The sequence below is a fragment of the Lynx canadensis genome, chromosome B4 (assembly GCF_007474595.2).
Source record: "Lynx canadensis isolate LIC74 chromosome B4, mLynCan4.pri.v2, whole genome shotgun sequence".
Classification (NCBI taxonomy): Eukaryota; Metazoa; Chordata; class Mammalia; order Carnivora; family Felidae; genus Lynx; species Lynx canadensis.
In genome coordinates, this window is record NC_044309.1 from 29,853,992 (window position 1) to 29,880,467 (window position 26,476).

The 26,476-nt window shown below is 39.0% G+C and overlaps 1 long non-coding RNA gene across 5 annotated transcripts; it reads right to left on the minus strand.

Annotated features, from left to right (window-relative positions):
- Positions 1–720: 720 nt before the first annotated feature.
- LOC115518304 lies at positions 721–22,456 on the minus strand. 5 transcript variants are annotated; one of them, XR_003970225.1, is made up of 4 exons: positions 22,225–22,454; positions 6,386–7,288; positions 5,982–6,057; positions 721–4,069 (listed from the first exon to the last, which is right to left on the minus strand). It is a non-coding gene; the product is annotated as an uncharacterized LOC115518304 (long non-coding RNA). The 5 variants fall into 5 exon arrangements; XR_003970222.1 differs by having other exon boundaries at positions 721–4,271; XR_003970223.1 differs by lacking the exon at positions 721–4,069 and adding an exon at positions 9,798–9,861 and having other exon boundaries at positions 5,454–6,057; positions 22,225–22,456.
- Between the last annotated feature and the right edge of the window lie 4,020 nt (positions 22,457–26,476).

A 26,476-nucleotide genomic window follows, 5' to 3' on the forward strand; every position in this document is an offset into this window, starting at 1 on the left:
AGGTGTAACAAGGGACTTTTATAACTGCATGTCTGAGGAAATGATCAGAACTAATCTAAAAGTGTCATGAAATGCAATATTATTACCTTTATTTTATGATAACACTGTTAACACATGAAGAAGATTGGTTTCTACCTGAGCTATAAAACATTTTCATGATTGTAGTGGTGGGAAATTTTCAGCTAAAAATTAGATCCAGAAGTTTCAGTTTTACAAGATGAATCAGTCCTAGAGATCTACTGTACAGCATGGAGTTTACAGTTAATACTGTATTATATGTTTTAAAAATATTTGTTAAGAAGGTAGATTTTATGTTAAGTGTTCTTATCACATACATGTAGATAAATAAAGAGGGCAGGAGGAAAGTTCTGGAGGTGATGGACATGCTTATGGCATGGATTGTGGTGATGGTTTCATGGGTGTGCACTTATCTTCAAACTCATCAAGTTAGATACATTAACTATGCACACCAATGAAATGGTTAAATTTTTTTAATGTTTATTTTTGTTTTTGAGAGCGAGAGAGAGAGAGAGAGAGAGAGAGAGAGAGAGAGAATGAGTGGGGTAGGGACAGAGAGAGAGGGAGACACAGAATCCACAGCAGGCTCCGGCTCTGAGCTGTCAGCACAGAGCCCAACGTGGGGTTCAACCCATGAGTAGTGAGATCATGACAACTGACTGAGCCACCAGGTACCCACCCCTAACATGTTTTTTTTTTTTTAAGATAATTAGACCCAACTAGGAAACTGGCATATAAAGCATTAGATGCAGAATACTCATGAAGAGCCCAGAATTACCACCACTAACTACCTAAAAAACAATGACATCCCTTCTAACGCACACAAAAGATAAGCACAAACTTCATTGCCATCAGTTCTCCCAGGAGGCATGCGGAAAGGTGGACCAGCTCTTCTGATGCCTGTTTTGCAGGTTTAGAAAGTTAAAAAGCCTCCAGTTCTTACATGTCTCATACTGTGGTGGTGGTGGTGTGGGGTGGGGCTGAGATCTGAAGCCAGGCCTTAAAACTTTTCTTCCATTAACTACCCATATACCAGTGTGTTAAGATATGAACTGCATCAGGATGTCATATTGACTATTCAGCCCTTGGAATATGTTTGCATAGAAGATTATTTTTCTAGTCTTGCGAAAATTTGAGTGTTCCCTGAGCAAATTTCTAATATGGCATCTTGGGGGAGAAAAGCATTACGAAATGCTTGTACTATAAATTTCACTTTGTGAGTCATCTAGATTTTATGAATCTTCCTACCGCTTCACGCAAAACTTTATTAATGAAGAAAAAGAGGATTGGAATCATGCCCATGGTTTCTGACTCTTTTATTGGCCAATGATATCTGCAAAGCCACTTGCTATCATAAGTAACTAGAATCAGAACCCCTAATGCCCAGAATATCTCATCAGTCAACTTCGGACACAGTCCTCACAAAGCAATATAACCCAAGATGTGAGGTTGGACACACACTGGGGGCTATTGCTTGTCTTTGGTTCTTCACAAATTTATCAGAAACTCTATTCCTGAAGTCCTGGATGCAAACCACATCGTTTCCATTTAATGTGACAGATTGGCACTGATAGATGGTGTTGACATCACATGATATATTGAAACACCAGATTTCCTGCTGAGAAAATCCTGGGTAGGTTTGTAGGACCAAGTCAACTTAGTAGAAAATACTGTATTGACTTTTCATGTACTAAGGCTCTAGTTTCTGATTTCTTGAGTGCCTAGGGAAGCTTATTGCCATTGGAAATGAAAGCTTGATTGATTAGAACAGAGATGTGCCTTTTAAAAGATTGAATTGCTCACCTTAAAGGATCAAATTCAACTCTCAAGAGGGAGACTGGCCTTATGATTCTTTTTTCTCCCTAGGCAGTTGTGATTCTTTTTTTTTTTTTTCATGCCTTGAAACAGCAAATTGTGGAAGATCATTCTGTGTGGATAATCTTGTGTAAATTATCCCTCAGGTGTAGGTCTAGAGATTATAATCTATGAGAAGAAAGCTAAAAAAATCCACAAAATACAGGCAAAGCAGGAAATGTTTTCTCACTTCAAATGATGTCTGCAGGAGGGCATTCTCAGTGGGAGTGGACAGTTATAAAATTAAAAATTGAAGAGTACTTAATAATAGCTTCACAGCTTGTCCTGGAGTGCTCCTGGACACATCACCCCTCTGTCTAACTATAACTATGACGTCAATCTGATTTAACTCAGTTTCCTTGTGTCTGATCAGCATGCTCACAAATGATGGGCATTCTCTACCCTTCCCTTGAAGCAGGTGTTAGCTGGTGATCTAGGCCATTTCTATCTAGATGATGGTGACATCTGCGTTCAAGTCCCTTCTAGGTCAAGTTCTAAAAGTGAGTCCAAGGCAAAATAAAATCTTATATTTTAATGGGACACAAGCAAACTGGATACTCAGAGATGTTCTAGGTAGGGAATTATGTTGATGCCCAACCTATTATAAATTGGCACTTGCATAATAGGGTCAACAATTTGGTAATTGATATGATTTTGGTTAGACAGAATCTGCACACATACACCGTTTGGGAAGTGTAGAGGAGTACATGAGAAGTACTCTTCTGGCCTTCATCTTCCACTGACCCAATTTCCCTGTCTGGTCACATCTGTTTTTACAAATTTCCTTGTTCTTCCAAAGATGGTATGTATCTACACTCATACACACATACACAGATTATATGTTATGTGTGCATATAATTTTTGTACAAATGGTTGTGTATTCTATACCTTATTTTTAAACCTAACATTATGATTTTGAAGCTGTGTCAATCTTTCTGTCTGCTGTATAGTATTCCATTTTGTGGTATAATTTATTGAATCAGTTGCCATTAATAAACTTTTAAATTGTTCCCAGGCTTTTGCTGTTACAAACAGCTGTGCAGTAGACATCTCTGTACATACCTCGTTCACATATATATGAATATATTTGGAAGATACATTTCTTAAAGTGGATTTGATGGATCTTATTTTTTGTCATAATTAATGATACACTTCTGTTTTTTTATTGACCTTTTTATTTCTACATTTCACTATGTGGTCTGTGTTTTTTCTTGCTTTTTGCTGATTATATGAAAAATATAAATTTTTCTCTAGTGGTTTGTTTTAATAAGCATGTGGTATACTTTACTTAAGACCTCTATTTCTTTGATCAACATTCTTTGACTCCTTACCATATTAATGGTGAAATCAGCAATTTCCACTTCTTAGTACTCCTTCTAGTAGCTGATTTTGATTTTTATTACTTTCTTATATTTGTATATTTTAAAAAGTTGTATTAGCTGGTTTGTCAGCTTTGCTGCCTGGCTGTGAAAGTTAAGGAAGTCTCTACTCTTACATTACCTTCCCCCCCCCCTTTTTTTTTCTCTGAACTGTGCTATTTATATAATGTTTCCATTGTTAGGAAATCTCTATCTTGGATATTCAGGACTTCACTACGCTATGTCTTAGTGTTGACAATCTGATGTAACTTTGTATTCCCTTGAATAAGATGTGCCATTTAGGATTTAGAGTCCTCTCTCATTAATTCTGGATCCAATGAATGTGTCTTCTTTATTGATCATTTATCTACATTCCCTTCCAATTCTTGTTTATTGCCATTTCACTTTCTCACTCTTGTCGTCCACTGTCCTTATGTGTTCTCAGCAGTGTCTATTCTCCTTGGTGCTGCTTCCAAAGTAACCCTCATATTTCCCTAAGGGCTTGTTTTTTCCACCTATTATTTCACTTTATCTTCCCTGGGCCCTCATAACCCAATGGAAAAATTCTTATTTCATCAATCAATAGCTTCATTACCTTGTGAATTCTTGGTGATACATGGACTTGATGCTAATTTTTGCCTGGGCTGTAGTGCCACATTTCTGGCATATTTCTGATGCTTTTTAATTTGTCACCACACCACTGCTCCCTAGCCCCCATGCTCTGTCCCTTTCAATCTTTTCTCTTGTAGTATCTTTGTATACTACATCCCAGGATGATTCCATCTGGCTATCATTTCTCTTTAGGACGGGCATTCTGGACCAGCAATTGCAGGTGGTACCTAGGTGGGAGGAAGAGAACCTTGTAAGTCATAGGAAAGATCCTCCCAGCAGAGTCATGTACAAGAGTGAGCTCTTTCAGACTTCTTCATGCCCAACAGAGACTGGCAGCACTGTGTGCCATGCACAGGCCTTCACCTCCATCTTGTCTGATGGATGGATGGGATAACTGTGATTGAGCATTCAGCTCTGCTTCTCATGTTTCTGGAAGACAGAGGAAAGGGGCAGTTATACCTTTATTCTGTCATTTAAATGCTGGAAATCAATTGCTACTTTTTAATTGATATTTAATAATAGATAAAAAGAACAATGGTCCTGAGGCAAAATGAGCCACCTCTGCTGCTTACTGGCTATGCAACTTTGGACAAGTCTTCAAAGCTCTCTGAGCCTGTATTTTGTTATCTGTTAAATAGAGACAGTAATAAAGCCTGTGTAGTTTGACTCATGGGGTTGATACGGAGAACAATGACAAAAAAGATGCGAAAGTACTTCAAATTGAATTCACTATATGTTAGGTGATGTCATGATTAATAATAATGTAATTATTTTGAAAAAAAGAAAATCACCAACTCTTTACGCCCATCTTAGTTAAAAATTTTGCAGGCCTCAGAAGGAGGGAGGTTCAAGAAAGTATTTCACTCACTCTGGATTATCTTTTTATTTCCAAGGGGACATTTCAAATTTTAAAAGGATGTGCCCTTCCAAGGAGTCATCTTAATTTTTCAAGAGCCCCAAATAAATCCCTTATAATTTTTATTATCCACTTTTATCACCCTTCTTTCCTTGCTACTGCAGCTTTAAAGTGAGCTGTCCATTATTTGTAGGAATCTTTTAAGTTCCAAAAATAAATGACCTTAGAACTCATCAACAGTATCTCCAAAAGTCAGCTTGAGGGAATACTCTAAAAATCTCCAAAAGAATTTTATGTCCTTGCTCTGGAATGATGTTCTCAGAAAGCCCCATTACCAGAATCTGAGTCTGTTTCAGGTTTACTGGGTATTTGTCACCAAAGCAACTAATGAAGCATTTCTTACAGTCCCAGATCTCATTCATACTAGAAAACCTGACTCTCCTATTTTGGAAGAGCAAAACATATTGGCCCAAAATATTTATTGGTGGGTTTTAAAATTATCATTCATATCATATACTTCTTCAGTGAAGGTATTTCAAATATAGATCAAGAAAGTATGTCCCTTGTGTTTTATAGGGTATATCACTAGATTCACAAGAACTGGAAAAGTGATTCTGTATTTCATTCACCTTATTTAACTTTATAAAAGCTATACATTTCAATAATCCGTCGTCAATCATTCAACAAATATTGAAGAATGCCAATTCTGTTTCTAGAGCTGTTATAGGTGAATGGGGATATAGAGATGACACCAATGACAGAACTGAACATTTATTTTGAATTTAGGATGTGCCAGCCATTGCATTAAGCATGTGTTATCACATCAAATGCTCAAAACATTCTCATGTATTAACTTCTGTTGTTGTAATACATAATTTTTTTTTGGATTACAACAAAAAATATTGATTTCTGGCTCATATTATATTGAGGTTGGGGGTCAGCTGCAGCACTGCTGGTCTGTTTTGGGTCCTACATGTCTTCTCATTCTGAAAACCAGGTTAAAGCCACTTTCCGAGACAGCGAAAAGACTGATGGAAACTTGCAGTGCTTTTGAAATCATGTTTTCAGTCATGACAAACATCTCATTCATTCTGGTTCCTTTGGCCAAAGCAAATCACATAGCCACACCCAGAGCCAGTGGAGTGAACAAGTGTACTCCATCTACTGAGAAGACTGGCAATGGCAGTGAGAAGACAAATAATTATGAATAATCATGCAGTCTGCCCCAATTTGTTCTTCTGCTCACAAGATGCTTTCACCTCTCCCCAATTTCCCAAAAATACCAGGCATTGGGCTCAGATGTCCAGAATCTGGTGAATATATATCATGTCTGCTGGCTGCTCTTCTTGATTCAGTGACCTATGAGTAAAGTGAAAAGTTGTCAGTCCTCTTATTCTCCTAAACCCAATATAATACAATAGTGAAGTAGGGACACTGTATTAAAAAATTGGAAGAATGGGGGCACCTGCGTGGCTGAGTCAGTTGAGCATCTGACTCTTGATCTCAGCTCAGGTCATGATCTCACAGTTTGTGAGTTCAAACCCTTCGTTGGGCTCTGCACTGACAGCGTGGAACCTGCTTGGAGTTCTCTCTCCCCCCTCTCTCTGCCCCCACCACTCTTGCTCTCTGTCTCTCTCTAAAAATAAATAATTTTTTTAAAAAAATTGGAAGAATTGGAGGTACATACCAGTCACTGGTGAATAACAGTTCTGATATTCCACTGAACAGAAGTTGCAAGTTCCTCTACACTAATGGTAGGGACTGCTCCTTGATTTGCTCCAGTGATATTTTCTGGGAGTCATTTCTTAGTCTGTGTTCTCCACGATGTTTGATTGGACAACTCTTCCTTTTCCGTTATCTTCCTTGGCCTTTTCTGAAGTGAGTATCAGAAAAGATGCCATTTGTGACTGACAGGCTATCTCAGATTGCTTCACACCTGTAGAAGACTAGGGACCCAAGAGTTATTTATGATTTGAATAGTTGTAGTCTCTTCTAATCCAGGCTGGGAGTACTTTGGCAACAGCTCTCTACAAAATTTCTTTTTTCTTTTTAATCAGTTTGATCCCAACAAGTTTCATGTGAGTCAATAACCATACCCATAACTTTTCAAGAAATACCTTCATAGATACTTTGATCTTATCAAGCTTCAGATGGATGCACCTTTAGTGTCTTTTCCCTGAGCCATTTGTCTAACTGAGATCATTTACTAAGGCCATATTAATCTAATCAGTAGACTTGACCAAGGGTGTGTTGGATCTGTGAACAATCTTTGTCTGAATTTTAGATTCTTTAACTTGTTAGAAATAAGAAAGTTTCAATTTTCAATCCTAAAAGTTCTGAAATTTCTGGATATTTGCAGCTCTGCTGGACTCTTCTTGGCAATGCTCCCTGTGTCTTCTCGTTCCCGAACCCAGGATGAAGAAGTAGCCGCTACACGAAACTTGATGGTCTCAGGGTGGAGGTCAGAACACAAGAGCTCATCTAAAAACCTCTGCTCAGATGAGGCAAATGTTCATCTATTTATGGCCCATCTCGGCAAGTCACAAGGCCCTCATATCCAATCAGTGGCATGAGGTGTCTACAGGGAAAACTGGAAAAGATGAAAAGGAAATGGATAATTGTGAACAAATGATACAAATCCATGCCTCATGAGGTAGATACTGCTATAACTCTCTTGATAGAGATGGAAATTGAGGCACAGAGAGCTTGAGGACCTCTCTTGGACCTTGTCCTCTATCTTCTTAGTAGTAGAGCCAAGATTTCATCTTAGGGAGTCTAACTCCATGATGTTGAATCATTTTCTAGACTCTTCCTCTGGGAACTCTCATTTTTGTCGAACAATCTGTATCATCTTGTCTAAATTTTCAGCAGGCTCCAATGAAAACAATTTTCGTGGAAGACTCAAATACAGGAATAATAACGCTTTTTGTAAAAATGCTGTGACAGATTTCTTCAAGAAATAATTCATTAAATTGATGCCAGTTATAACTTGTGAGATCATAAAGCTCAATGCAGGAATATTGAAAACATGACAGTACTCTTAGGGCAGCATATTGAATAATTGGATCTCTTCAGAGAAGCTCTCAGCTCCCTCTCAGAATTGCTATGCTACACTCTCACCTAGACTCTGAGAATATAAAAACTTAAGGTATCAAATAGTGAAATGAGTTCAAATTCCTGAGCATTACACTCAGTTAAGGAAATATTTTGTGACAAATCTTAAAATATTTGTCATTATTAGCCCAAGTCTCTGGATTCAAAAGTTCTTTTAAAATAACATGGTCAGAAAACAGCAATTAAAGCCATATGTTACAAGCCTGTTGTAGCAAGAATTCCAAGTGAGGTGTTTTTGTCCTTGACCCTTCATCCTTTTCCTACTCTCATTTCTTCAGAACTGGCTCAGATTTTCCTGGAAGAAGAATTTTTTGTAAATATCATTCAGGCTCATCTCCAGAGAGGCATGGAGATCAGACCTACTATAGACTGCAGGTCCCAAACACTCCCTAAATAAATATATTTATATACACATTAAACAAAATTAAAATAAAAGCAAGAATGGCCTTGAGGAAAGTCATAAAACACAGCTGATACCCTGAATGACGTGTACAAGATAGGAGGAGCAAGGAGAGAAGTGATTTGGTTTTATGGAACTGGTTCTACCCTGCCTTATGGAGGTAGCCAATCAGGGCGGCAAGAATGAGGTAACCACTGCAAACCTATTGGCAATAAGTTAGAGATAATCTGGGGCTAGACATATGCGCTGGGAGTCCTTCTGGAGAAAAGCGAGCCAGCACCATTGGTATTTATTCATACAGTGGAATATACCATGTGCAAGCAGCTAGTTTTTCCCTGAAAATTTCTTCACCCACTGAATTAGCATAGATTAACACAGGATGGATGATATCCAACTCTTTGTAGCTTTAATGGCATAGAAAGTTTATTTTTCACTGGAATCATAGTCTATTTGGTGGGTGGCCTCCCATGCATCAACTCTGGCACATCCCCCCCATCCTTCCATCTTGTGACTCTGCCATCTTTGGAGTCCCAGAGTTCTCCACCAGAGGTTTCTGGTAGTGGTGTCTTTCGCATTTGCCCACGTGTCATAGAACTCAGTCACATGGCTCCACATAACTGTATGGGACACTGTGCAATTCAGTTTTCCTGGAGGACTAAGAAGCAGGTGTATGAGTTTGAAGGATGTATTACCAAGCCTTGTAGAGGGGAAACCCCCTACAGGTAAGAATTGAGTGATGTCTACTTACCACGAAGAAGAATGCAACTGTTAAGTCAGAGGAGTTCTTTGCTCTTTGGTAAAAGAAATGTTGAGCCCTTGGCATCTGGTACAGAGCTCTTCACGGTTCAGTTCCAACCTACCTAGTTTCACCTCTTGCTGCTCACTGCCCAGCCTCCACCTTCCCTACCACATGCATGTAACACTCCTACCAGATCAGACTAGTGGCTATTCTTTGAATGTGTCACATATCTTCACACCTTTGGGCATTTGCAAGTGTTTCCTGTTTGAAACACCAACTCACCCTACACAGAAGAACAAGCTCAGATAGCTATTTTTCTATGAGACTTTCCTTGAACTCCCTCCTGCAGGCCCAATTAATTACCACCTTCCGGACACTCCCAAAATATCCTATATATTACTTTACCATAACTTACTATGTTGCATCTTTCTTATTTGCTTGCCTACATGTCTTTTCCCTGTGCTGTAAAATGATAACTGAGTGAATCTACACCTGGGAGTCCTGAAGGCTGTCACTGTCTCACTGAAGAAACTCTTAGTGAACATAAGAATCAAACCATAAAAGACTCTTAAATATGGAGAACAGAGCCGGGGTTGCTGGAGAGGAGGTGAGGAGGGATGGGCTAGATGGGTGATGGGCACTTAGGAGGGCACTTCTGGGGAAGAACACTGGGTATCATATGTAAGAGATGAATCACTGGGTTTTTCTCCTGAAACCAGGACTACACTGTATGTTAGCTAACTTGAATTTAAATAGAAGAAAAAAAGAAATAAAAGTAAACAAAGTCATATGAAAATAGAAATGAAAAGAACTTACCTTTATGCTAAACGGATAGATATGACATACCTGATATTATTCTGCATTTTTAAAGATGTACATGTCAAGCTATATGAACAAATTGAGAACTCTTCTTAAAAAAAAAAAAAAAAGGAATCAGCCAAAATTTGGAATCAATAAAAAGACTTGAGTTTTATTGAAGAAAAGTTGTAAGCTGTTTGGAAGTGTGTTCTAGATGCATTATTCATCTCTGGAGAAATATAAAAACTAAAAGTGTAAGTAATGCATTTCTGAGGCCAAGATAATCATGATGTTGTGTTCTTTGCACTGCTCACCACAGTGCTGGTTCAGGTGCATGGAAAAGAATAAAACCGAGCTCAGGGAGAGCCTCTGATGAAATGCAATCTCCACAAATTTTCATGGAGGAAGCCTCAAGTTTTGGAGAAGTGCAGAAAAGAAATAAGCTTATATTAACATTTCATTGCATGATCCCTGCAAAGGGTGCCCTTCCATGGGGGACTGTTCAAAGCTCTGAGCTGAGCCCTGCTGAGACTTACTCGGAATCCTTCTTTCCCAATAAATAGGCCTGAATTTCCACCTTACCAAAGTCAACACAGACAGCTAGAGTTCAAAAGAAAATTTTCCATTACCATAACGGATTGTAATAAAAAGCATTGGCTGAGCCTCTTCCTCTCTCTTTATCTTGGCATTTATGACTTTAGGTTTAGTAACTTTCAGGGTAAAATGAGTTCACTCCTTATTCAGATTTTTTTTTTTTTTATTTTTTGCACTCCTCATTTCATGTGGTTGTATTTATACAAGCTCACAACCTCTCTCCTGGCTCTGATTCCTCAATGCCTCAGGCCAGACCTTCTAAGACAGACTTTCCCAGCAGTCAATGCCGTGGTTATTGCTCCCAGTTTGGTTAAAAATAGACCTTGTACTGCTGCTTCAATCCTTAAAGAATAAGAGGTGAGGTCATTTTCTGCTTGGAGAGTGGATCCAGACTGAGTGATTGGCACTAGCACATTCAATTGCAGAAGAAACAGGTGTTAAAGTGACTTCTCCCATCCTATTAAATATCCTTTTCACACATTGATTCACAGACATGTTTCCATTCTCATGACTGAATAGGCAACGCTGTAATTTGTCCGCTCCATCCATTTTTTCCTACCCCTTGGCATCAGAATCTGCCTAGATAGTCTATTGTCTCCCTAAGTTTCTGCCCAAGGTGAGTGCTAGAGGGATGATCTTATGAAATTAAGCAGCGAAAAGCAACAGGCATGTAATTTGCCAGGGCCAGCAGGCAATTGGTAATGGGCTTCCTCCTACTGCTTTTCATAAGCTTTCTGACAATAGCTCTAAGTTACTAAAACTTCAAGCCACAGAAATGACTCCACCACAAAACTGGGGACAAGGCAGGGGCATGTATAGAAAGAGAGAGAATTCTTAAATGAAAGTACCAGACACTAGAAATAAGGAAAGTATCAATTAGACTTCTTTCAAGTCTTTCAGCTATTGTATAACATATTACGCATAGGATGTGTGGAAACCAACAAAACATGTTTACACTTGAGCAGGCTAGTTGTTTGCAAACCTCCTAGTACAAAAATCAGGGTTAAGAAGACAACTTTAGCTGTAAGTCCCAAAACTGGGCAAATGAGGACAGAATAATAATAAAAAAAAAAGGTAGATTTTAAAGAAAACTGTGTCCTAATGCCAGTTTCAATATTGAACATATCCCTGACTTTGAACAAATTACTTCATTACTTGAGACCTCAGTTTCTTCATGTGCAAATTGAGGAAGTAAAATTAGGTGATCTCCAAGGTCACTTCTGGCTTTAATGTTCTGTGCATGCCACATCTGTATATCATATCATCTGGAAAATCAATTCCATTGTTACTGCTTTTAATTTATGTCACTAGAAAATGGCCATAACTGTGAAATTAATCTCTTGTTGGTTTGTCTTACTATTTTCAATTCTGAAAGAGTCTGTGTCTATGTGTGTATATGCATGTCTAGGATATGTATTTGTGTAGGGTGCTGTATTCAGATTTGAAATCCTTAAAGTAACCAAGTAAAACCATTGTGTTTAGGAGACTAAAAACCAGAGGGTCAGGCTCAGGGAAACTTAGTACTTTTCTTTCTCTCCTTTTTAAAAATTTTCTTCCAGGGGCGCCTGGGTGGCTCAGTCGGTTAAGCGTCCGACTTCAGCTCAGGTCACGATCTCGCGGTCCGTGAGTTTGAGCCCCGCGTCGGGCTCTGGGCTGATGGCTCAGAGCCTGCAGCCTGCTTCCGATTCTGTGTCTCCCTCTCTTTCTGCTCCTCCCCTGTTCATGCTCTGTCTCTCTCTGTCTCAAAAATAAATAAAACGTTAAAAAAAAATTTAAAAATTTTCTTCCAATGACCCATCCCCTTCTCTGGCTTCTCTTTCAGAATCTGAGAAAGTCTCCTGTAGACCACGGTGCTGCTGGAGAGGCCTCTAAGCACCATACTTCTACTGCTGCCTACAAAGATCACGATCATCCACTCAGGGAAGGTTAAGGATAGTTAACAGAAGACCAGGAAGTGTACCAGACTGGAGAGGAAGCTAACTGGGACCAGGGGAAGCTAAGGATAACACCGAAATGGTGAGGAAGCAGTTTTGAATTTTCAGGCCAGTAGACTTTTTGTAGATTCAGAAGTACCCTAAGCAAGATTCTTTGATGACTTCTTGTTCTACAGTTGGAAGTATTTTGGTGTCAGCTGGCTAAAGTGCATAAAGCAAAAATCAGTATTTCTTTGAACATGTGCTTTTGCAAAGTTTAGTCTTCCTCAGCCTGGTTATTTGAACTTGTGCTATAAATTCCTCTGTATGCATGTTTCAAATAACAGACATTATTTCCCTTTATTCTTACTTAAAATGAATATAGACAGGAAAAAAACAGTTTCAAAACAAGAATTAAAAAAATAATAAAATTCCGTGGTACAGATTCAACATAATGCTCCAAATTATTTTGTTTATATAACTGGGCTAAGATAGTTGGCCTAGTGATCTTTAGCTGGATTTTATGTGTGTGTCCAGCAGAGTGCTATTAAAGAAGTTAAAACAGATTCCAGCTTGCTGCTAAGCTGATGCTGGTGCTGGAAATAAGACCTGGCTGGTGAGTGGGTAGGGGGCTCATTAGGTGTCTACTTGTTTGAGGTGCTGAGGGCTCCTGGAAGGAAACCAGCCTAAGGAAAAAGGCAATGGGGTCCAGACTTAACCCAGTAATAAAGCCTTATTACAAGTTGGATGAGGGGAATACTGAGTCTTTCACTCTGTTTTATTCTTGGCTGCTTTCCACTAAATTCATATCCCAGGAAAAATGTTTCCCTACATAAGGACTGTTGTCCTAAAAATTCTCATAAGATGCGGGGGGCACAGGGAACAGATCCAGGGGCCCCAGTGTAATGAGTTGATGATCAGTGGCATGATGACCTTCAGGGAGGGCAGTGAGTGTGCTCAGCAGACATGACGTGAATGATGGTGCAGACAGCGGAGGCAGGTGCCTGTGGATATGCTTCCTGAAGGCAGCATGGGAATGTACGGATGAGGCTGTCTTGGACAGGTATTGCTATGCCCCACAAAGGCTAGACACCACAAAAGGGAAATATTAAAGAACCCTGGAGACACATTCTGAAGGTCCCTAGAAATACCTGAAACAAGGGGACACTGAATGCAGGGAACCAGGCAAGGCCAAAAAGTAGCAAAATTGTAGTGACAGAGGATAAAATTTTTAGTTTGCCCTCTTGGAGCTTATAATCTAGTTGGGAAGACAAGACTATCACACCTGAAAGACTAGGAAATGATAAGAATAGGAAGTGATCAAACACTACTGCATTTTGAGATTACATTTGGCCTAATCATAGTGGCCTTTGTGAAGAGTGTGGAATATGACATGGTCTTAAAGACAGAGTGGGCATTGAGTAGGCAAAGAGTCTTCTAGAAGGGGTGACAACTGCAGTCCAATAACAAAGCCTTCTTACAAGTACACTGAGCCCTTGCCACATGCCATGGAACTCATTAGGAATTTTATGCGGAGCATGACTAATCCTCACAAAAACTGGTAAGGAAGATTTTATTTTCATCACTGTACAGAGGTGAAAAATGGAGGTTTGGCTAAATTAAGTGATTTTCCTTATTTGCAGTTAGCAAGGGGGACAGCTGAGTCAAGAGCGGATCACAGATCCACCTGTTTCCTAAAACAGTGAGAATAAGAATGTGGCACAACAGTTAGGATCCAAGCCAAGCCAAGGTTTGTGTGCTGTTGTGTAAGGAAAGGGGAAGTCGCTGGTGACTTTTTGGTGGTGCTGGGTCGGGGGAAGACCACCATGGTATTAATCATGGTTGGGCTAGTTAATCAGGAATTGAGATAGGAAGAGCTTGAAAATGAAGACAATCTATATAAGGTACACTAAGTGCATGTACATAAATAAAGGTGCATTTAGTAATCTAGACCTTATGGAATTAAAAGGAATGGTGAATTGAACATTTGAAAGGAAGAAACTACAGGCCTTGGTGACTTCCTCTTAATAAGGACCATAAAGCCTAAAGAGAATTGGAAAACTCTCAGGAAATGCTGCCTTCTATTTGGTGGGCCAGGTTCTGGCAAAGCTGGGTCAAACCATAAATCCAGGTCAGAACCAGAGGCCAGAGATCCTCAGACTCATGAAACTGGAACTGAAATCAAGCTCAGGAATTGGTCACAAGACTGGGCCCAGAACCAGGCACTGGGTGGGATGAGAAGGGCTGGTGATAAGGACCCCTCTGATATCCTGAAGTCCTTGTCAGGCCCAATCAAGGGTGTAGGCAAAACAAGAGATTTCTATAGACCAAAACCAGAGTCCCACAGAGTGTAATAAGCACAGAACTGAGATGAAATCAGGAATTTCATTTGTCTTTGTTCCAAGCAAGGAGACCAAGGGAAGCAATCAGCATCCAGCCTTTTAGAATTATAGTTTTAACTGAACTGTATTTTAGCATTGTCTCAATCTTTAAAAGTGGTTAGGTTCTACTTACATACATGATATTCCTCAGCTGAAATAATAAGTTATAGTGCCCTAATTCTCATCCTGGATTGTGTGTGTGTGTGTGTAAAATTGTCTAATGTTAAAATGTATCACTAATTTATTTTCTAGTGTCTAGGTTAGAATATAACTATGAGATATATATCAAATGAATTTCATGGCTATAGTCCAAATGTAACAAATGAATCATTTAAAACTATCCACATATTGGTGATGCCAAATTTTTCATTTTCTTCCATTTTATAAATGCATCATATCTCAGCTCAAAATCAATCTATTAACCTTGAAAACATTTTGAGCTGGAATGAAGGTTAGCAGTGAACTTTGCGACCTTCCACGTGATATTAGTCATATTTAGCAATTATTATTGGCTTTGAGTAATGAGCCAGTTGAGACAGGAACAGTAACATGGCGGTTACCAATAAACTAGACTTCAGAGACCACAGGGAAAATAAAGAGTATGCAAAATCAGGCTTTTTAAGCCTCAAGCTTGTCTGCCCTAAAGCTCCTGCCTTTAAAAAGAAACTGAACATCTTGGCAGCTATTCTGATAAATTACACATAAAATACTCTAGTAAAATCTTTGTTATGAGATAAGGAATTCTGTTCAATGAATTTGAAAGGCACCCGAAGACTAAAACAACGACATGTCTGCCTTCTAAACCTCCATTGGGATGTGTCTGATGGATTTCCCAGGTGCCAGGACTGTTGATCCTGCCATGAGCCTGGAGGAACAATACAGGTATGAGCTGAGCAGCATTATTTTAAAAATTAAAGCCCAAGTAAATGCCTCAACTAAAAATGCCTTAGGAATACATAAATATATTATCCTCTGGATGAATTTTATATTACATTATATTGATTTTAACACAATATAAAATATAACATAGATACTTTTGGATTCATAACGTGAAAGAACAGTTAATGGTTTGCTCATATGGGACATATGAAAATGCTTCCCTTAAATTCTTTTGCCGTGTTTTATGGATATTTGAGTTTCATACAACTAACACAGTTTGGAGACTTGTTGCCATAAATGGAATATTTTTCATCTCTATTATTTGTTAGACATCAAATAAAACAGTGCCATCTTTACTGTAAAAGAGCCCAACTTCACAGAATTTGAAAAGTATGTTAGTTGTATTGTTTTCTTAATTTTAAAATATTTTAGATATAAACAATCTCATTTCATCTGTGGTCCTTAAATATATGTAATTTTATAATATTACTCACAGAGGAAACACTAGATTTACCTTTAATGCCAAATATCAAGTATCTTCTACTTCTAAATTGGATGAAGTTTTTAAAAAGTTAGTTTCCTAGAATCTTTGCCTATGTTAACTTAAAGGTGAAAAACATTAATTTACATTAATTAAAAATTAATATAAAAAGATAGTCAAACCACAACTGTAAGCTGTGAAATTTAGAAATTTGGTACGAAAGATAAACCATCTCTCTTAGAATTGTGGGTAATAGAAAGTCACTTCTGGTAAATAAACTCAATGACCCTTCCAGAGAGAGAAAGAAATTACCAATGGCTGCTGACTCCAGAAATTCTTCCAAGAAACCTAGAATCATGAAAATTCATTCAGTGGAGTTAGGAGACATAGTCCAATTATCTTGGGAACCAGAAAGTTTTCTACCAATTGTTGGGAGATTCTAGCCAAGTTTTTTTTTTTTTTTTCCTTTTCCTGTCTTTTGGTTTTGTTCACTGTTGCATTGTATTAGCTGAAAATGTTCCGAATAGCTATAGCAAAAAGAACGAAAGATGGGTGGACAAACCTGGTATACTTTCGGTTGTATCCCACTACCCGTCTACTACACTACTAGGTTCATTGTAGGTGCTCAATTCTTATTGCATTAAAACTATCCCCACAGAAAATAGAACTCCTCAGAAAATGGAAGCCTCCTCTTCCAGGAAAGATCCAGATACAGATCTTTGGGAGGGATTTCAGAATGAGCAATGGATCTGACCTATTGAGGCCCCAGAATACATTGGTTCCTGGCTAGGAAAAGGATCCAGAGGCCAGGTGAACCAAAACAATTTGCAGATAGATTTGAGTCTTATTGTACAAGACAACTGATTAATTCTGGGGTACTCTAGTGGAGGACTGTGGCTGATACAGGTTTTATCCCTACAATTTTCAGCAATAGACAGCAATAGAGGATTAAATCACAAACTCGTCTTGAAGTTAGTGTTTCACCAAGACCATGTTTGTAAAGACATATTAGAATTTACTTTTAGTCTTTCTTTGTGGCAAGTAACAATGTACGTGTTTTGTTTAACCTCTTCAGATGTTTTGAAATGTTTTGGTTTAACTGGCGTGTACTTTATTAATGGCAGTTCATCTCATAGATCTCTTAATGACTTGGCTTAAGAACAAAATTAAACTTCCTGAATTTGATTTCTCTAAAACATATCCACCAAATGCAATTGCCCTTTCTGTCAAATAAGCCCTTACTGGTTTGTAAGTCTGAAGTGATTTTTTTTCCCTCTCTCATTATGGTTGTTCCAAGACTCTTGACATTCTCTAAATCATCTTTCGCTGAGTACAAGAGGTCCATGAGGAAGTCAAGATCGATGATAGACTTCATCTCTCTTGAATTTTAATGCAAATGTCTGTTCCCCTAATCAAACAAAGGTTAAAAAAGGAAATCAAATTAGCTTATTACAAAAGCCAGCATAACTGAACTGACAAGAAAAATGCTTTCTGTATGAAAAGCCTTTAATCAATACCTTAAATAAGAATGTCACTGGAAAGAAGGGTTCATATGTGGTCAGTTATAATCTGCAAATCAATATGTTCTTTTTAATAAATATTTGACCACAGTAGCTCAATAGGCATTGCCCATAAAAGCTTCTTTCTTTAAACCAAAATGAAACAAAATTACAGCATAAATGTAATGTTCAGGGCATAGCTAAAGCTGTGAGGGAATTCAGGGTTAGGGCTATTTCACCTTTTAATCATTGCATATTAAAAACAGATTTTCTTAGTACCTTGTTTCATGTACCAGTCCCTTACATAATCTATCTGTTCAAAAGTAAAATGATGTTGGAAAAGAAATTACTTATTAGAGATAGATCTAGGTTCAAGTCTCCTATTCTAGGTTTAGTTTGACTATCTCGAAGTATTTAATCAAATACTCTACATGCAATAAAGCTTCAATTTTGGCAGGTTTTTAACTCAAGTCTATAAAAATGAAGCCATGTGGCAGGTGACTTTTTATAAATAAGTATACTTCCATTGTATTCCATCAAACCACAATCAGTGAATATCTAAGCACTTTCTTCATGCATAGTAGCATGTGTACAGGTTGTTTGCATTGTTACCAACATGACTTGGAATCTTCCACTTATTGGATGTGTGATCTTAGGCACATCACTTAATTTTCCATACTAGAAAGTATGTTAACAGGGATGCCCGGGGGGCTCAGTCAGTTAAGCGTCTGACTTCAGCATAGGTCATGATCTCATAGTTCATGGGTTCAAGCCCCACGTTGGGCTGTGTGCTGACAGCTCAGAGCCTGCAGCCTGCCTCTCATTCTGTATCTCTCTCTCTCTCTCTCTCTATTTCTCCCCTGCTTGTACTCTCTCTCTTTCTCTCTCTCAAAAATAAATAAACATTAAAAAAAAGTATATTAACATACTGTCTGGCTCATTATAAATGACAAATTGTAACTCTTACTATGAATTATTATTACTTGAATTCTGATGGTGGACATAGAAAGAAACATAATTTAATGCACAATTTTGGTTTTAACAGCTCAGTAGCATGGAGGAGAATTAAATAAAATATACCTTGGAACAACCCATCGGACCATTGGAGATACCTAACCATAATCTATAATTTTACTTTATGTCTTTAATTTGCTTACTTTCACTTTTGACATCAAATGAGAGAGTGGAAAATATGTTTTTTTACTTCTCTTTATCAGATAGTAATTTAGAAATAACTCATAGCAGCTTATTAGGGAAGTCCAAATCATCTAAGTATGCAAAGGGAATAGAATTGTTCCTAAGTTTCTGCATATAAAGTTACTCTACACGCAGAATACATAGATTTTGTTCTTTTATTCTCCTTTTTTGAAATATAATTTTTTTATTCTTTCATAGGAATTTCTTTCTTAAAGAAGTTTTGCAAAGCAGATTCCCTAAAAAAAAACGTGGATTGCTTAGCAGGATCAGTGAGGATGCAAGATTTATTTCCTCCTACACTTGAAAAAATATGTACCATTCTCGCCTTTCTGAGGTAATTTTGAAGTGGTTGCATAAAGTAAGAGGTCTTTCTCTTGAAGTATCAATGAACCTGACAAGGAAAGTCTAGAGTAAATTTACACATCAAAAGCCTGCTACTTGGCAACATTCGGAAGCCTCTAGCTACTGCTGCTGTGGCTTCTACTGCTCATTTATTTAATTATTCTTAGGTGACCATGTCAAGATTTCTAGACAATCTCCTTGGGAGCTAAATGCTTTGAATGTTTTGAACTATACTGGTAAGTGGAAAATCAGTGTCCTTGAGTATTAGACACAGTGTTCTGATGAATTATAAAGTATATTAATTAAAATAAATGTTTTTTAATGGGACTCTTTCCTGACCTATTAAGGGTACCTAATTTAGGGTCATGCATACATTGACATTATGACTTTTTAAATGAAGAAAAGTGATGATGGTGACCAACATATGTGCAATAATTTCTAGTTTACAAAGTGCTCTATTTAATCATTTCCATATCTGTTATTTAATTTATCTCTCCCAGCTATCCTGTGAGATAGGCATTATTATTCACATTTTACAGAAAAGGAAAATAGATCCTTGAGAGTTCAAGAATATGTCCCAAGTTACACAGCTAGAAAATTGTCAAAATAAGATTTTAATCTAGACCCTTTAGCTCCAAATGATTCCTTCTTTCCTATTACGTAACAGTGATTAACATTTTCCAACTTTTCTCCCTGTGTATTTGAGAAGGCTGAACATACCAGAAGTCCAAGATAGAAATGGTTAATGCAATTGTGTGTTTATGATTTTTCAAGTAATGCTATTTTAAACTCTCACATGTATGATTTTGAAGTCAAATCTATGGTTCAAAGTATTGGTATTTGAGGCCCATAAAAGTTGTAGATGTTGTATTTTGACTTTGAAACTGCAGGGATCAGGATTGTAAATAGAAAAGTTCAAGTTGCTCAGGAGTAAACTTCCTATAAGAAAGTATTTTGTGAGTAATCACGATGTTCAGGACTTCAGCATTTCCAATTGTCTTGTAAATTTAAGATGCTCCCAAGTAATGAAGGGTGACCTATGGAAGCTTGCAGATTAGATATCAAGTAATTAGATTTGTTCAAGAGCTTATCTGCTACGGAGCAAAAATTGCAAGCTTAGTCTCATCTGGGATAATTCCTGTTTGCTTCCTGTCTGCTAATTTGGATAAAGCAAGGTCATTTCACTCAGTCTACCTTCTTTAAAACACATCTACCTTCCTGAAGGGCACTGCTTTCTTTAGTGCAGGGCACAACAAATGAATTATCATTATTTAGGGTTCTCATTATGAGATGCCAGAGAGAAGGCATTACTTATTCATAGATTTGGATAGAAGTGAAGCTGTTCTGATGTCAAGGATAGAATTACATAGCGCTTCAAGTATCTTGGCAGTGGGTGTAATGCTGAGAGAGCAGAGAGAAAAAAAAAATGATCTGACCTCTATCTGGCCTACGGGCTTCCAAATTATGTGACGTGTGGAATTTGTTGAGGGTCTCCATCAATTGATGAATGAAAAATAGCCATTGATTCCCTTGTGTGTACATAACACCATGTTCAAGACTAAGGGAGATGTACATGACAGGACAAAAACTCCTACCTTCTAGGAATGCATAATCTAATTGAGGACATCTCAAAATACTAAAGAGCAGTCAATGATATGTCCCCAATTAATAGTGTTTGAATCCTTGCTTTAGAAGCCAAGGGACAGAAAGAGCAATCCCAATGGGGAAGACTCAGGCAACCATTTACTGAACAAAGTTGTGTGGCATGTGGGTAGGATGTAGAAAAAAGGATAGTCCTGAAGAGGAAATCCACAATGGAAGGAAAATAATTATATGAGTTTGTTTTGGGGGACTGGAGAAAAAAAAGTCTGGGATATTAGGATGAGACCCACTGGGGGAGGGCCTGAAATGATAGCCTGCAAAACCTTCAGTTCACGACATATACAGCAAAGTGCCCTTTTTGAGGGGCAAACATTTTTGAGGGGCAGATGCTCAGATGGAGGTGATGTGTTAGAATGGCTTAGCTGGTGATATCAAGCATGAAAAGGTGGGTGAGTAGGGCCAGTGACTGGAGGTAAGGAAACCTTCCAGAAGATGCAACAACAATTCAAGACCACTTTTGCATTGTTCACATTAATGAAGTCTTAATATGTATCTAAGGAATTTCAGCACAAATTATGTGATGGTCAAGTGACCAAACCATCAAGAAACTTGTCGAGATAAATGATGGTTGATTTCTGTATGGGAAGAATAACAGTTGCATGAATGGTGGCCTGGGGTGGGAGAGGGCCATGGCTATGAATGGGAGAGGTGCTGGGAACAACTTCCTAGTAGTAACTCCTTTCCTTCTCTGGAAGGATCTCTGTCAACCCCATTGCAACCTTGTGGCAAGAAAGCCAGTCTGACGTAGTAAGATTAGTTACGCTAGGATAGCTCAGGAGCCCAGCTGGGAGGGGAAGTCAGTAGATAAGTACAGGAGATTGGCAGGCCTGGGAATTTCCCTACTTCCCCTAAGGGCAAGGTCATTATCACAGACACAGAAGATGGTACGCTACAAATCAGGGCTACAGAGAGCAGATGCTTGGTTGAGTAACTATGAGGTTCCCTTGGAGAATGGTAGGATGCCTGAGGAGAACAGGGGATGTCTGAACTGAAATTACAATTCTAAAGTCTCTTTTTAAAAAAAAATTTTTTTTTTTTTTAGCGTTTATTTATTTTTGACACAGAGAGAGACAGAGCATGAACGGGGGAGGGTCAGAGAGAGGGAGACACAGAATCTGAAACAGGCTCCAGGCTCTGAGCTGTCAGCACAGAGCCTGACGCGGGGTCAAACTCACGGACCGCGAGATCATGACCTGAGCCGAAGTCGGCTGCTTAACCGACTGAGCCACCCAGGCGCCCCTACAATTCTAAAGTCTCTTGGACCTGAGTCTATTCTCATAAGGCAGGAACTAGATCCTAGGTTTTCTTCTCTGGGTAGACACCACTAACTAAAGCAATTGTTAGTCCTAAGAGGAAACAAAATAAAATCATAGGGGAAATTGTCGGGGATTTGACGAGTACAAGCATAATGGAAAAAAGAAAAAAAAGGCAACAAATGGGCAAAATTCTCCCAGAGGAAGCAGAATTAAAAATCTTCTTTCCCTCTTGGCCACTATAGTGAGAGGAGCTGCCGCCATGTCTGCCTACCTGTGATGGATGGTCTCCAGTGGAATTGCTCTGGCTTCCTGATCAAGAGGAATAAGCAGTCATACAGCATGAACCCCAGTCATCTGAAGGCTGCAACTCCTTCGCTACAATGGGCTGATTCACTGTAAGACTGTGGGCGTGGAGTTGGGGCTATGGCAGAGGTGTAGTGGTGGTCAGGATGCAGAGATCTGGCTAGTGAAACCCTGTGACTTCCTGGTGCAGACCACCTTCAACAACACACTGGCCACCCTCAACTTCAGGCATATGACCTAGGAGAACACGTACCACCCAGATCTGTACTTGGCTGCAGTCCACAGAGCCAGTGCCATCCTGTGCAGCCAGAAGCCTGTGATAGTGAAGAGGAAGCTGCCTGCCCCACCAACAGCTCCTGAGTACCTGCCCCCCCCCAACACCTCCAAGGCAATAAAGATGTTAACCACTTAAAAAAAACCTCAAAAACTGATCAAGTACATAAATACAAGTACAAAATAAGTACAATTAACATCACCACAGAGATATGGAAGACTACTGAAAAATGCCACAGGAAGAAGCAATTATAAAGAAGAATCAATTCGAAATTTTGACTTTGAAAATATAATTGTTGAAATAAGGGAATTAGTGGATGGTTGAATAACAGAATTGATACAGCTGAATAAATAAAATTCTCTTAAAAACGTCACAATGGGATAAAAAGATAGATTGAGAAACAAGCGAAGCTATAGAGAAGTAGAAACAAATATCAGGACAAGAGACTCAGAAATAGTGAAAAGGCAAAATAGAGGAGATGAAATATTTGCAGGCATACCGACAAAAGTTTTTCCAAAATTAAATGGTCGACCTGGGATTAAAACTCAGGAAGCTCACCTCTAGTCTTTGGACTTTTGGATACTCGCTTTCTGCTTTGGCAACCATTGGGCAAACTTTGAACTGGTTGAGAATTCAGCGAGCCTCTGGGTAGAAGATGGACAGTGTTGCACCATACCAGCGTTAATCAACTTCAGCATGTAGTGGAGAATAAGACATTACATATAATAGTGACACAAAGTATAACTCAGAATTAACCAGAGAGGAAAAAAACGGACTATTATTGAATGTGAAGAGCTACTTCTTAAAAGGTTTAGCTTGGGAACGGTGCAGTCATTTCCATGGGGCTTAGTCTTGAAAGAGGTTGAAAACATTTGCCAAAATACTGTGAAAAAACCTGTCAACAATGGTTGTCTGAATAAAATCAAATATCTGGCTATTTCCAAATATCTGTCTGAATGATGTTATTGGAGTATCAATTTTTTCATTGTCTCTCTTCATCTGGGAAATGGGCACACATGCAGATTTGTTTTAGTCGTGTTTGTTAAGGCATGGAAGTCAGAGCTAGCAGACATACCTTGTGACCCTTCCCATAATGTTTGGTCATGGAAATCCCCCAAAGACAACCTCTCCTCTAAGGCAGTTGGTGATGCCCTAGTGTGTTAACTTACTGCATGAGAGTATGCAGGGGAAAATATGGCCAAGTACCTGGTGCAAAATGCATAACTGTGTGGATATGCAAATTATGTGCAGACATACCTAGAACTTTAATAAAAGTGTGATGGAGCTCAAATACAATTGACTAGAGGTTCCCACATGTGGTGCATCTGGAGGGAAGCCTAAAGGAGAACTGATCCCTGTGGCTTCTCTTTTCTGTTGTATCATGGACTATGCATCCCATGGAAATGCCTGGCACTCGGATAGTAAGTAATAAAGCATACTTATATTCATCACCTCTTTTATCTTCTTAGCAGCCCTGGACATGATTTATTTCATACTAAAACTTAGAGGGGTAGGGTTTCAAAGTTGGGAGGAACCTCAGAGAGCCCAGAACAATCCCTCCATTTTGTGAGTGAGAAAAGAGTTCCAGAAGAAGTAACTCACTCGTCTGAGTCCACAAGCAAAGGTGGTGGTTGAAGATTGGGGATTATTTGCCACTATAGGGATTCTTCAACTCTCTCCAGAAGCAATGGGAAAATGCAGCTATGACCCTGTAGTGCAGAGCTCCAACAAGCTTTGCAGAGCTGTGGTAGAGAACGAAGTGCTTTGTGAAATTTCAGAGGCTCCTGTCTCAGACACACCCCTGTTAAAGGCAGGAATTCCTGCCAGGGCTCCAAAGGGAGCTGGAACCAGAGTCAGCTGGTAGGCCTCCAGCTTCCTGAGTGCTAGGCAGGGCTTCTACATTCTCACTTCCATTTCCAAGAAAGTTTGTGAAGAAGCTCAGGCCAAGCTTATTAGAAACAGGGTTTAAGGGCAATTTGAGCATCTCGTTCCCAGTCTTGAGGCTGCTGCTAAGGGTGAGTCTGAAGGCTCACAGGTTCATTACCATAGTCTCCTCCCTCAGAGTCTTGCATAGACCTCAGAACAAGTTTAGTGGGGAGCCTGATTGTCATCCCATTTCCTCTGCTCTTGCACAGGGGGGTAAGCAAGAATTGTCTTCTTACCGTTTTTTATACAGTGTCATGCATAACAAATGGGGACATTTTTATGGGGTTGGAGAAAAGTATAAATGGTAGTTGTGCCACTTCATTCAGCAGAAAACTAAATAAATATGTTTTGTGTTTTTTTTTTCAGTGAACTATTCCCATGATCTTTTTTTCTGACTGCAAAACATCAAACATTGTTAAGGAATTATAAATAGCATGCGAATCAATCTGTGGCATTGCCTTACATAGGCTCTTGAAATCTCAGTAATGATTTAATACACAAACATGTTCAGTGCACCTGCCTCAAAGAAATGCAGTGATTTCCCCTGCTGACTGGTGTGTGGTTCCCTCCCTCTGTTCCAACTGTACGTGCTTTCTTTTTTTCTGTCCTTGTTTCTGATCCTACCCAGCTTTCCAGTAGCTTGTGTTTATCTTGTGCATTAGGTATGCCTCCAAAGTGATTTTCTCTTCTGCTTTATTTTGCTGAGGTGGTGTCTGCAAATGTGATTAGGCAAAAGATGAACAGCCTCGCAGAAATGTCCTTCTTTCCAACTGAGCTAGGGTTGGGGGATCTCACCATCTCCCCTTATGAATAAAACACAGGGCCAGTTTTGCTTCTAACGCATAATTCAGGTTTGAATTTATAATGCAGAAATAATTTGTATCTGGTGAATAAAAATCGTGACTGGACTGGGCTCCATATATTTTTTTCTCCTTTCTTGTTCTTTGTGTTAAAAGGCAGAACGCAGGGGGAAAAGTCTTTTAAAAGCAAGCACAAAAACTCTAGGCTTGCTCACTGGGTGGGCTGACATGGGATGCCAGATTTGGGTGATTAGGTACAGAAGGTTTCCATTTTGTTCAGGTTCTGCTCTTTAGAATTAGTTTGGAAACTATTTTAATCAAGTCAGTTGAAATGAGCATGGTTAGGGAAGTGATTCATGAGTCGACTAAATATCCAAGCCTAAGCAGTCTATGAATACATGATGTGGTTAGATTTCCTTTATTACTCAAAGGATGTTGACTGAGCCTCCAGTTTATGCATGAAGAACCTTTAGCCTTCCCAAGGCCAAGGCCATCCCCTAGTGCTGTCTGGCTTGTGTTCTTAAATAAATTCTCCTGTTCTCAGGCAGCATCTTTTTCAGAGCTACTGTACGACTGTTTCAGTTGATCCTGGCTGTTGCTCTGGACACAGTGGTTCTTCATGGCCTGCTCCCGTGCTCTGCCGTGACTCCAGAAGAGACCCTATTCCAAGAATTACTGGTAGGATAGTTTATGCCAGGCTATTATGAGGCACAGAGAGAGCAAAAGGCTTTTGCTCAGTGGCTCAAGTTTAAGCACCACTCCCAAGTCCTTGGTTCCTGTCCCAGAATTTACTTCTTCTTCCTTCAATAATTAACCAGAGAAATATCCACTTCCCTCAGAGAAATCTCACTCCTATGCACAAGGATGTGTAAAGGTTTGATATCGGTATATTCTGAGTTAATAGTTAATTATTAATTAATAACATCATTTAGGAGAGTTGATACTCAGGTCCAAGTTGGACTATGTCAAGCCCAGGCAGAGTTCTTTCCATGGATTCTGTTCTGCTAAGAGGACTGTTTTGTTGGGAAGCACCATTCCTTTCTATCTTTTGCTAGTTCTTCAATCTAGATTCTTTTGCAATCTCCAGACTACATGCAGCAGTGTGTACAATGCCCTCTAAAGTTACACAGAGCTAAGAAACATTCCCAGTACCCTTCCCTCAAAACCCTCAAAAAAGGCAAGAAATCTTAAATGGCTTTGGCTCAGTTGATTCTAGCAAT